Genomic DNA, 12,254 nt, shown 5'->3' with positions numbered 1-12,254 from the left:
ACTGTAATTTTTAGCCATTTTCTCCTTTAGGTAATTCATATCTGTTTCCCTACTCTTGCCTGATTTTCAGACACTATTTTTATTTATTTATCTATCTATCTATCTATCTATCTATCTATCTATTTATTTATTTATTTATTTATGGCTGCGTTGGGTCTTCACTGCTGTGCACGGGCTTTCTCTAGTTGTGGTGAGCAGGGGCTACTCCTTGTTGCGGGGTGCGAGCTTCTTATTGCAGTGGCTTCTCTTGCTGCAGAGTATGGGCTCTAGGTGCGTGGGTTTCAGTAGTTGTGGCATGCGGGCTCAGTAGTTGTGGCACGCGGGCTCAGTAGCTGTGGCTCGCGGGCTCAGTAGCTGTGGCTCGCAGGCTCTAGAGCGCAGGCTCAGTAGTTGTGGCGCATGGGCTTAGTTGCTCCGCAGCATGTGGGATCTTTCTGGACCAGGGCTCGAACCTGTGTACCCTGCATTGGCAGGCAGATTCTTAACCACTGTGCCACCAGGGAAACCCCTCAGACACTCTTTTAATATTCTGTTTGATCACTCTGATTTAACGAATCCAACACACAATGAAAATAATAAAAATTATTTCATTTTAGGCAAAGGCCTCCTAAAAAATTAAAACATTTTTGGTCATTTTGGTCATGACGGTGATGATGATGATGATGATTCTTGAAGTGTTGGCCCTTGTTTGAACTAAGTTTCACTGATGACCTCCCAGTTTGGATCAGCCTTATTGGAGCTGAAGGAGAGAGTACTGAGTTACTCTGCTCAAGTAGAGGACTATCCTTGCAACGAGAGCACTTCTTCATAGTCCCATTGTAAGAATGAACTAAGAATGAAGTAAGAAAATTCAGAACCCTCATCTCTCCAGGTTGGTAAATTAGTAGGAGGGAAAACTTACCAAACCAAAAAGAGAAACCAGTAGGAAGGGAAGGGAAACTGTAGGGGATTTAGAAAGGGAGATGCCAGCTGAACAGTCACAGCCAATATTTGGGTGAGATTGACAGAGGAAGTTGCTTCTAATGTTATCTACAAGGAGGAGCTGGCTGAGCAAGACATGGCCCTTCCTCTGATCTGTGAGTGTCCAAGCTGTTAGTCACTGAGTCATTCTTTTTTTCTTCCTCTTTTTTTTTTTTTTTTTTGGCGGTACGTGGGCCTCTCACTGTTGTGGCCTCTCCTGTTGTGTAGCACAGGCTCCAGACGCGCAGGCTTAGCGGTCATGGCTCACGGGCCCAGCCGCTCTGTGGGATGTGGGATCTTCCCTGACCGGGGCACAAACCCGCATCCCCTGCATCGTCAGGTGGACTCTCAACCACTGCGGCACCAGGGAAGCCCACTGAGTCATTCTTGTCTATACAACTTTCCTCCCTATCCATGTACCCCTGAAGTGATCTCAAGCTGTGGATCATTGTCCCACCAGCACAGGCCTCAGGGGGCCTTCTGCATAGAGGTGACCTGATGCCAGGTCAGAGCTGCTCTGGGCTGGAAGAGAGTCATTTCCTTGCTTCTCTAAGAATCACAGGGACCCCCAAAGTATGGAACATGGGGAGAGGGAAGGGGCTCTTTCTGAAGGCAAATCACAAACGTATGCCTTCTTTAGATAAATGAAAAGCTGCCACTTCTCCTTATATCTGAAAGGGCATCAAAGAGTGCAAAAAGGAGCAGTTCTAGACAGTGATTATAAAACTGTAATTAATGCAAACTAAAACTTCAGAGCAGGTTCTGGGCCACGCGAAAGTGGTTTATGGGTCACACATGTCAGAGTCCCACCACTTCAGGGCACATCCGTTTTTGTGAATGAGAAGAATCCTTTAAAAAGTTTATCTTCTTGATATGCCAGGGCTGGGACAATGGTGCTGTTCTGCTCTAGTTTAAGGAAACCTACACAAGGATGCCTCCTCCACCTTGGAAACTAGTCAAGTGCCTTCAACACCATTTCACTCCTTGCCTCCTTTCTCACCATCCAGTGATTCTGGGGTCATTCCCCACCCCCTTTCTGGCCTGCTTTTGTTCTGACCAATAGAGAATAGCCTACTAAATAGTCTCTCGGGGGAAAGACAGTCTTCTGGTGTCTTTTTTTTTTTTTTTTTTTTTTTTTTTTTACTAGAGTTCATTACTACTGTTCTAGAGAATAACTGATATATTTATAATTTTGCAGTGGGGACAGGTAGGGATAATGACAGTTCTGTCACCCTGAAATTAACACTAGGAAAACATCACTGCCTACTCAAGAATACTGAGAGAATATTTGACACTGGCTTTTTAAGCTCTCAATGTTTTTCATTTTTAAGGATTCAAATCTTGGGTCAGCCTGCCAGAAAACATTACCTCATCATGCTCTGTCACTGGGTAAAGAAAAAATTCTGAACTAAATGAAGACTCAATTTCATACCAAAGCTCTGAGTCCAAAAACCTTGGACAAAAAGAATGACAAGAAGACCAGAAAAGGATTTTGAATGATGTGACCTTGTGAATGAGTGTCTTGGGAGACCTGGGCCATGGAAGTGAAGGTGGTGCTGAATGCAATGTAAGCAGAGGTGGCCACCACAGAGAACCATTGTGTCCTGGTGTGACCAGCCACTCACACCTCCTTGCTCGGCCTTTGACGCAATGGGCTGGAACGTTTTTCTACCCAGCAGGAAGTCTAGCTCAGACATCACAGACCCAGTTCTTTAATCACCCCTTCCAGCATGTATCTGCAGCATTCTCTCTTTTCTTAAATTACCACTTCTTTTATTAAATAAAAGTAATTAAGGGCGTTAAAAACTTTATGGAAAAAAGATAAAAGAAAACCTCAGGAGCATGACCATGACCACTGTTAATATTTGGGAACTATATGTTTATTTCTACATTTCACTATTTTCACATTTCAATGGATCCCCTTTTTTGGGTGATGCATCAGGAACCAGAGATCTTTTTATTTTCCTAAAGGGGAAAACTCAATCCAAGCAAAATTTTTTTTTTTTTTTTTTTTTTTTTTTTTTTTGCGGTATGCGGGCCTCTCACTGTTGTGGCCTCCCCCGTTGCGGAGCACAGGCTCCGGACGCGCAGGCTCCGGACGCGCAGGCCCAGCGGCCACGGCTCATGGGCCCAGCCGCTCCGCGGCATATGGGATCCTCCCAGACCGGGGCACGAACCCGTATCCCCTGCATCGGCAGGCGGACTCTCAACCACTTGCGCCACCAGGGAGGCCCCAAGCAAAATTTAATCGACTCACTGACAATATCTTTTTGATGAGCTGTCCCATGATTTGAACTAAGACCCCACTGAATGCCTTTTACTTTATTTTTAGGTCCCCTTTTCACTCTCACTCATATTAAAAGTTAAATTATGATATAGGGACAAGATGGGGCTTTACCTGGAGAATTTAAAAGAAATAATCTTTCATTTGAGTACAAAGGCTAACAAACCGCCTGAACTCTGATATCTCATATGAGATTTTACTGTATTTTAGGTGCATAAAGTTGTATAGATACTTTTTTTTAAAATTTATTTATTTTTTTATTTTTGGCTGTGCTGGGTCTTCGCCTCTGTGCAAGGGCTCTCTCTAGTTGTGGCAAGCAGAGGCCACTCTTCATCGCGGTGCGCGGGCCTCTCACTGTCGCGGCCTCTCTTGTTGAGGAGCACAGGCTCCAGACACGGAGGCTCAGTAGTTGTGGCTCACGGCCCTAGTTGCTCCACAGCATGTGGGATCTTCCCAGACCAGGGCTTGAACCTGTGTCCCCTGCATTAGCAGGCAGATTCTCAACCACTGCGCCACCAGGGAAGCCCTATAGATACTTTTTGAAAGGTGTCTTTAAATTGGTTTCAATGGACATGACTATTTTGGGGAACAGTGGCCACTGAGTTCTGATACTCTGTAATTGGAGGGTCTCTATAACTCCTGGTCAACAGGCAGCTGTTATAAATGTATAGTGTCATTTAAAAGCCCCACACTACTTAAAAAAAAAAAAACACTGAAAAAAAACCCGCCTTCCCATATGTTTCCACTTAGTGTATAGTTGAATATTGCTTAAGTCTTTTCTGTGGCACTCCATCCATCTTCTCTGTTCTGTACATGATGTTTTATTTAATGCACCTTCATTTTATTATGATGGTTCATAAGAGCCGTATTCTCAGGACATACCACATAAAATCACCCTTTGTATTTGAGGTAATGATGATCTCTTTAAGAGTCTCAAAACAAATGTGATACAGGGGAGAGGAATCACTGGAGTGTCGAGATTTCCAGGGGTCAAATGCTCAATCCTTTAGTTTCATAGTTAGCTAGGATCAGCCCCCAACAATTTCTGCTCAGGGAGAAGATGATGGACCCCGCCTTTACAATCCACCAGAGGACAGTCAACTACTTGCTACGGAAATCCATTCTAAGAAGCACATTCGACTGAAGCTAAGACACAGAAGACATGTTTTGAAAAGTTGTTTTAAAGAAATAAAGAACAATACACACACCTGCTTTTAGAGCAATTGTTATAATTTATAATTCTTTTTTTTTTTTTTTTTTTGCAGTACGCAGGCCTCTCACTGTTGTGGCCTCTCCTGTTGCGGAGCACAGGCTCCAGACGTGCAGGCTCAGTGGCCAAGGCTCATGGGCCCAGCTGCTCTGTAGCATGTGGGATCTTCCCGTACCGGGGCGCGAACCCGTGTCCCCTGCATCGGCAGGCGGACTCTCAACCACTGTGCCACCAGGAAAATCCTATAATTCTTATATAGTACAAGGAGGCCTTTTATGTTAGAGATACAAGCTGTGACTTCCCTAGTGTCTCAGATTCAGAGGTTTCAAAGAAATGACTGGTTGCTCCTCAACAGATGGGAAAACTCTCAGTTAATTGTCTCTCTATCCAAATTTAAGCATTTCTTATCATTCCAGGCACCAGTGGGAACATTTTGTGGGTGAGGAAACCTAATTTCAGAGGATGATGCTACAACTGTAACTGTTTAATTTTTGCCCCAGAAATTCAAAGTCCAGCATGGCCTTATCTTGCAGACCTCTTCAGTAGCTCTGCATGAAGAGGAAGCAGCAGGAATCATTGCTCCCTTATAGGCTGGAAAAACTGAGCCACAAAGGGGAAGGTTAGGGCTCAGATCCAAGGTTTCTTGGACTCCCTACGTGGGACTGTCTGGGCTCCCGATGTGGGTATTTCTGTTAAATATTTTTGCCTTTTCAATAGGTGAAACCACCACCAACATGAATATTAACCAAAATAGACTTCAAGTTAGCCTCCCATTTCTTTAAATCATGGCTCTAACTGGGAATTTCATAAACAGAAAAAGGTACTGTCCTCAGGAGAGAGAGTTTCTCTCCAATAAAAATTTTCTTATAGTGGCCTTCTTTGGTTTTTAATAGCTAAGAAGCTTGCTAAAAAAAAATACGCAGGGGGCTTCCCTGGTGGCGCAGTGGTTGAGAGTTCGCCTGCCGATGCAGGGGACACGGGTTCATTCCCCGGTCTGGGAAGATCCCACATGCTGTGGAGCGGCTGGGTCCGTGCGCCATGGCCGCTGAGCCTGCACGTCCAGAGCCTGTGCTCCGCAACGGGAGAGGCCACAGCAGTGAGAGGCCCGCGTACCGCAAAAAAAAAAAAAAAAATACGCAGGAAGAATAGAGCTGATTCTGGAAGAGCTCAACCTCACAAGAGAGGGGAACTTTCTGGTGGTGGAGGAGGCTGTGGCCAAGTACAGACAGAGCTGCTGGTCTGGGCAGCTGCTGCCTCTAATGGACAGCAGGGTACAAGGGCATTTTCTGCCATGTGTACTCATGACTCCCGGCTGTGACGGATGCATGGCAGAATGGAGCCAGGATGCTAAAGGGACTGGACAAGCTGTAACAATAGGCTAAATTAAATAATTTAGGTATTTAGGATTAAAAGCCAGGTCTAGCACTTAAAAAAATTGATTCTGGTGTGGGGGACCCCTGGCTCAGTCACAGCCAGGGTGAAGAGGATCTGGGGGTTTCAGACCGTCTGGTCAAATTGAGACAGTTGTGTGACTGCCCAGGGAAAGCGAATAGATTCTCAGGCCACATTGGGAGGTCAGCGCCCCTCCCTCAGGTGACCAGCCTGATCCAGTCTGCTCTGCGGTGATGAGATACCACCTGCCGGGAGATTGGGGGCACCTCGGTCAGGAGGCTGGGGACAAACTGGGAGGCCTCCCAGGAGAGCTACTCAGCCACAAGCATCAACTGGGCTTTTTGTTAGACACACAGATGCCAAACCCTTGGATCTACTGAGTCACAATTACCAAGGGCATCTACCATTTCAACATACACTAAAAGTCTGTGATGCACGAAGTTGATGAATCAGGTAAGAATAGAGCACAGTGCCTGGCGCATGGTAAAAGACCCAATTATAAGTGATAAAAAATGGTGAATAAATAAAGAACAAGATCTACTCTTAGCCATTTTCATCAGTGATGGGTGTGTGCATGCGTGTGTGTGTGTGTGTGCGTGTGCACGTGTTCCTCACGTGCACGTTGGGATATTAACTAGATTCAAGGTCCCTAAAGCAAAGAGATTAACCTTTCTCCTTTTGGAGACTTTCTGTAGGTAGCTTGGGGAGATACATTTACACAGAGAAGTTTTCTGATCACAGCAGGGGCCTACAGCCCATTCTGCTTACGAACTGCTCTGACAAAGCCACCAATATAATAGTAGGACTACCAGAACCCTGATAAGGAAACTGGGGACTTCTTTTTTTTTTTGCGGTACACGGGCCTCTCACCGCTGTGGCCTCTCCCGTTGCAGAGCACAGCCTCCGGACACGCAGGCCCAGCGGCCATGGCTCACGGGCCCAGCCGCTCCGCGGCATGTGGGATCTTCCCAGACCGGGGCACGAACCCATGTCCCCTGCATCGGCAGGCGGACTCTCAACCACTGTGCCACCAGGGAAGCCCTGCGGACTTCTTAAGAAGAGGCTGGCTCTGGGAAAAGTTGTCCATCTGTGATGGATGAGGAAGTTGTGATCTTTGGTCTCATTTGTTTAATTCTTTTAAACATTGATTAAGTCCATGAAATAAAAAACATAATAATCTCTACATTGTAACCATTAGCAGAACTAAAAACGAGTTTCCTGATGCCAACATAGGGCAGCAATAAAGGCTCCTGGCTTGGTTTAATTGGACCTGAGCTTTTCAGACCAAGGTCTCTCCTGCCTTTGGGACCACTTATATTCCTTCTCCCTTGAGGGCCCTCCACCCCAATTAAGTGCTGATCTAGGTGGGGCAGGGATATTTAATAGGCCTTTGGTTTTCTGTTAGCCTTTTATGAATGCTGTAAGTTACAGAGGCCAGATGTCCTCGGCTGGGTTTCACCTTCTATGCTGGGTTCCTGGCTGTGGTGGTTTTGTTCCCGCTATGATCTCTGACTCCTGCTTGAAAGCTGGTCAAAGTCAAGGCTGGAAGTGCTACCCCTCTTAGCAGAGCCCCAGGCTGAAGTAGGTGCTTTGAGAGGGAGCAGGCTGGCAGGCACCAGCTCCCTTTCCAGGGACCTTCCCAGCAGCTTTCTGCTCTTAACCTACCCTTGTCACTTTCATATCCTTCAGTGAGGAGGGCTTTATCTAAGGGGTCTGAATCTGTGACAACGGCATATTGAATTGATTGCTTTTTAGACTGACAAACACAGTGGAATCTCCCTATTTATTTATCCTTAATATGAAAATATACAAGGATACCCAACTCCTTAATTTTTTTCAGAACTGAAAATAAAACTTCAAATTCCCAGCTGTCATTTATTACTATTGCCTTTAGCTCAAGTATTTAAAAAATAAATTTGCTTTACAAATTGACCCAGGACTTCTGCAATCCACTGTAGCTGAATCCTGCCTGTTTAATTTTAATCAACAAAGGCGTGGGGTGACTTTTCTGCAATTTTCCCATGAGGGCTGGGAGCACGGATTGTGAAAACCTTTGCCTCCTGGATGGACACTTCTTTGGAAGGGTCTCTCTCTCTCTCGGTTCCTCTGGGTCTTCTTAAGAGTGCTCAAGGAGACTGAATCCCTTGTACTGAGCAATCTGGGGGGTTAGGAGCCACCCTGAAGAACTTGCCCATGAGAACCTGTGGGTCTTCTGAAAAGTAGCTCCAGAACCAGCTGGGGGCCAGTACTCTGGGATCTCAGCCTGACCTGAGGACACCAAATTCACAAACCACGTGACTGAAAGGGGACAGACATTTTTTTCACGATTCTTTCTCTATGAGAATCCAAACTTTATAGGGAAGACTGTCTTTTCTGCATACCTCCTGATGCCTAGAAAAAGAAGTGAATTGTGTACCTGTGAATATGCCCCTCACACACAGACCCTCCCTCTGGGCCTGTTCCTTGCCCTGTCCCACCCTTGACCTAAAGGAGGTGATCAACAAGAACACTTTCTCATAGTGACAGTCTTGATGTGTGCCAGCCACCGTCCTAAGCACTTCATGGACCATATTGAGTTTAATCCTCACAACCTTCTATGAGCTCATTTGGCAGGTTCAGAGAGGGTCGTTAACCAAACCCAGGCAGCATGTGGTAGAGCTGGGTGGCAAACCTAGCCATGTTTCTCTGTAAAGTCTTTGTTCTTCTGCTCTCAGCTAAGCAATTCTGAGCCCCGGATTGGTATTGCCTATACAGAAATAATTGCACTAATTTGAACCCTCCCCGCTTCCCATTGTACTCCTGTAACAAGCAAGAGGATGAGGGAGCCATCTCTGTGACCTGGACTTGGGCCAGCAGCAGGGATGGGAGGCCCTGAGGCCCTAAGCACTTTTGGTGGGAACTGCTGACTGGTGCGATGGACGTCAGTGCTTGGCAGGAAGCTAGAACAGGTCATTACACAGATGGTTTGTAAGTTCCAAGGACAGGAAGCAGTGGTCGTCCTTTTGAGCCAAGGTTTGCAAAGAGTGAATTGGGGCCAAACCTCATTTTTTTTGCAAGTCTCACCAGAATCATAGATGGGGGCTGACAGATGTAGTTTATCTGCATTTCAGCAAATCATTTCACAGCGTGTCTCACAGCACATTTAGAGAAAAGCTGAACAGATGTGGGCTGGATGTTTAGTGGTAATTTAGATGGTTTGGAGAAGGTTGAACAAACAGCATCACAAGAGTGTTGATGAACGTAGCAATGACAATGGCCATTTGTTCTGAGTGCCATACACAGGGTCAAGGGTGTAGCCAGCACTTAGTAAATATTTATTGGTCATATTAAACTCAGGGGAAGTCTTTAGTGACCCCATGAAAGGGCTCTTTCTTTGATTTAGCAAACATTTACAGAATAGATGAGGAGTTTGGGGAATGGAGGTCTGATCCTCGATGGAGGGAGGGGAAAAGTCAGGTCCATTTTCTTTGACCTCTGGAGCCCAGCCTCACAGACATGGTGACGACAGAGGACAACTGTGGGTCTCTTCCTGTGTTTGGATGCACTGTTTCACAGCACTTAGGAATTCTGAGGGGGAGGTGTGGAGAGTACTGTGGGAAAATTGTGTGTGTGTGTGCGCGCACGCACACGCTTGGTTTTCTGGCTCACTGCCTGCCTAGAACCAGATCATCTCCATTTACCTGTTTTTCATATTGGGCTTATGGTAAGATTGCATTTAAAGAAGGCCTTCTCCTTTTGGCTCAAACATGTTTGAAAACCACAGACTCTCATGGTATTGAAGATTCCTTCTAGCTCTAAAAATGAAGTGGTTCTTAAAAACTGTGTGGCAGGAGGGAGTGCTAAAGGCAAGCTCTAAAACACACCGGCTTTGTTTCCCATTTTCCTTTCACCTCCTGGTAGGAGGCTCAGTCTCCTTGGCAAGGCACTACAAGTGCCCCCACCTTGAGGCCCGCCATTTTCTTTCTTGTGAGCCCTTCTTCCTGACACCCTCTCAGCCCTGCAACTAGTCTTCCTGTATCAAACTGCATTCTTAAGTATAAAGGACTGGCAACTTCCATTTCCCCAGTGCAGATATTTGCACTGTTAAAGACCCAAACTGAGAGAGAAGCTCTCTGATTGGTAGGGTTTTAAGCAGTGTGGCCAAGTAAAGAATTTGAGGAAGGGAGGGAGAGAGATTTGGGGCCAGTGGAGCCTCCATGAAGTCTACTTAGAGAAATGTGGCCATTTGCCTGGGTTCATTAGTTCATTCAAAACTATTTTTAAAACCCCTACTATGGGCTAGCACTCTACTAGACACTAGAGGTAAATACTGAGTAAAAATAATCTCAGTCTCTACGCTCATACAGTTTACAGTCTGGGGAGAGACTGTGACTTTACTTAAAAATTAATTCAGGGCTTCCCTGGTGGCGCAGTGGTTGACAGTTCACCTGCCGATGCAGGGGACACGGCTTCGTGCCCCGGTCCGGGAAGATCCCACATGCTTCGGAGCGGCTGGGCCCATGAGCCGTGGCCGCTGAGCCTGCGTGTCCGGAGCCTGTGCTCTGCAACGGGAGAGACCGCAGTGGGAGAGGCCACAACAGTGAGAGGCCCGCGTACCGCAAAAAAAAAAAAAAAAAATTAATTCACTAATTCAACAATTATTCCCTGAGCACCTATTATATGCTGGCATACAGCAGTGAATAAACCAGATGAAGTTCATGTCCTCTGGGGCTTATACTTAAATAAATACATGATTAAAATCTAAGATACATGTGTGAGGAATGTTAAAATGGAAGTTTTGTCTACACTCCAAGATGCAGGAGATTCTGAGGAGGTGTCTAATCACCCAAGGCAGGTTTCCAAGGCAACATCTGTAAGCCGGCTCCATGATGCTTGGACCCCTCAGCTGGATGAAAGATCTGAAAAGGGGTTGGGGTAGGGAGAAGGGTTTCTAGGGATGCTGTTGCTGTGCTGTGAGTCCCCAGTGGCCTGCCCACTTGGGGGAGAGGTATAGGGAGTGGGGAGGGCTTCCCCTCAAGCCTAGTGAGGTGAGTGAGGAAACAGAGAGCTTGGAAGCCAGTTCCTGAAATATGGTGAGCACAGAGTTCTGGAAGCTGCCCGTGGTAGTGGGATAGAGATGGCTGCCATAGGGTTGGCCAGGCCACGTGTTGCGTGAGTATCTCCTGTGGAGCAGAGGTGGCCATGCAGAAGGGATCCCGTCTAAAGCCATCTCGTGGACAGAGGGACTTGGACAGCAGGAAGCTGGAGATGAACACTCCATCCCGAGGTTCTGGAAGCAACTACAAGCAAACACGGGGAATGAAGAGACATCACCCAGGTCACGGAAACTGCAGGAGAGGATCCAGAAGGAGCTCCAGACACCCCAGGGGAAAACCGAGTCAGCATTTAGCCTGTGCTGGGCCCAGCTTAATGGTCCAAGTTCAAGGAAAATCTATTCTTTCTTCTATCTCTGCTCACCTGTCCTTGACCAGACGGTGTGAGAAATTGGCTGACAAGCTGGGGTGGGGCTGAGAAGGAGAAAAGCAAAGTGGAGAAACAGAGGAGAGATACCAGTACCCTTCCTCCATGGGGAGTCCAGCTCAGGGCGGGGCGGGGGGAGACTGAACACCGGATCAGGTTGGAGGTTTTAATTAATCTCTTAGATTGGACTTTCTGACTGCTGAATTTAGAGTGCGCTCCTGATTGCACATCTGCCTACAACCTGAGAGTGGGCCGAGGAGCTGTGGTCCTGCCAAGCTCATATCTGGTGGCAGGAGGAAAAATCTCTCAGTGAATAAAGTGTACAAGGGGTGGAGGGAAATACAAACCAAAGTTATATTTTGATCATGCGCAAGTCATCTCGCGCCACGTACCAGGTGCCAGAGCTCAGAAGGAGAGAAACCCAGTTTTGTAGGGGCTGGTAACGAGGAATTAGCCCAGCCTGCAGGCCAGGGAGTGGCTTGGTCTCCCTGAGCCTGGGGTGTCCTGCATCGTTTTCTCTTCTTCCTCCTCGCAGGCCCTAGAAACACTCCCCTGGACTGGGCTCTTACACATGCTCAGTTCCTTACACACTTCCAGCTCTTCTCCGACGGCTGCCTGTGACCTAGTGTGGACAGCTCCGGCTCTGGCCTCAGGCCTGCCCTGGCTCAGCTCTGCTGACTGTGCATCCTCGGGGGCTGGTGGAGGGACCGGAGAAGCCGGACTGACCTCTCTCCCGCGGCCTGCATCAGCCCGTTACGCTTGGCGCTTGGGGTCCATTGTCCCCGCTGTGTCCCATGGCTGCTGGCACCTGGGGCATGGTCGTCTGCTCGCGAATGGTAAAAGTCAGAGGAAACGCTGACTGGAACCCAGGTCTCCTGGCATTCGGGCTCTTTCCACGAACCACTTTTGGGAGACGGACTGAGGTGTTGTCCTGACACTCCGAAATGG

General features: G+C 47.2%; 1 protein-coding gene across 2 annotated transcripts in view; it reads right to left on the bottom strand.

Moving 5' to 3' along the window:
• The window catches only part of ANTXR1 (ANTXR cell adhesion molecule 1), a 292,266-nt gene that overhangs the window by 66,322 nt on the left and 213,690 nt on the right, over nt 1-12,254 (bottom strand). The gene's annotated exons all lie outside the window — the stretch shown is intronic.

Source organism: Mesoplodon densirostris, chromosome 14 (assembly GCF_025265405.1).
Source record: "Mesoplodon densirostris isolate mMesDen1 chromosome 14, mMesDen1 primary haplotype, whole genome shotgun sequence".
Classification (NCBI taxonomy): domain Eukaryota; kingdom Metazoa; phylum Chordata; class Mammalia; order Artiodactyla; family Ziphiidae; genus Mesoplodon; species Mesoplodon densirostris.
The sequence above is the reverse complement of the archived record's forward strand: the minus strand, read 5'-3'. Positions and strand labels throughout refer to the sequence as shown.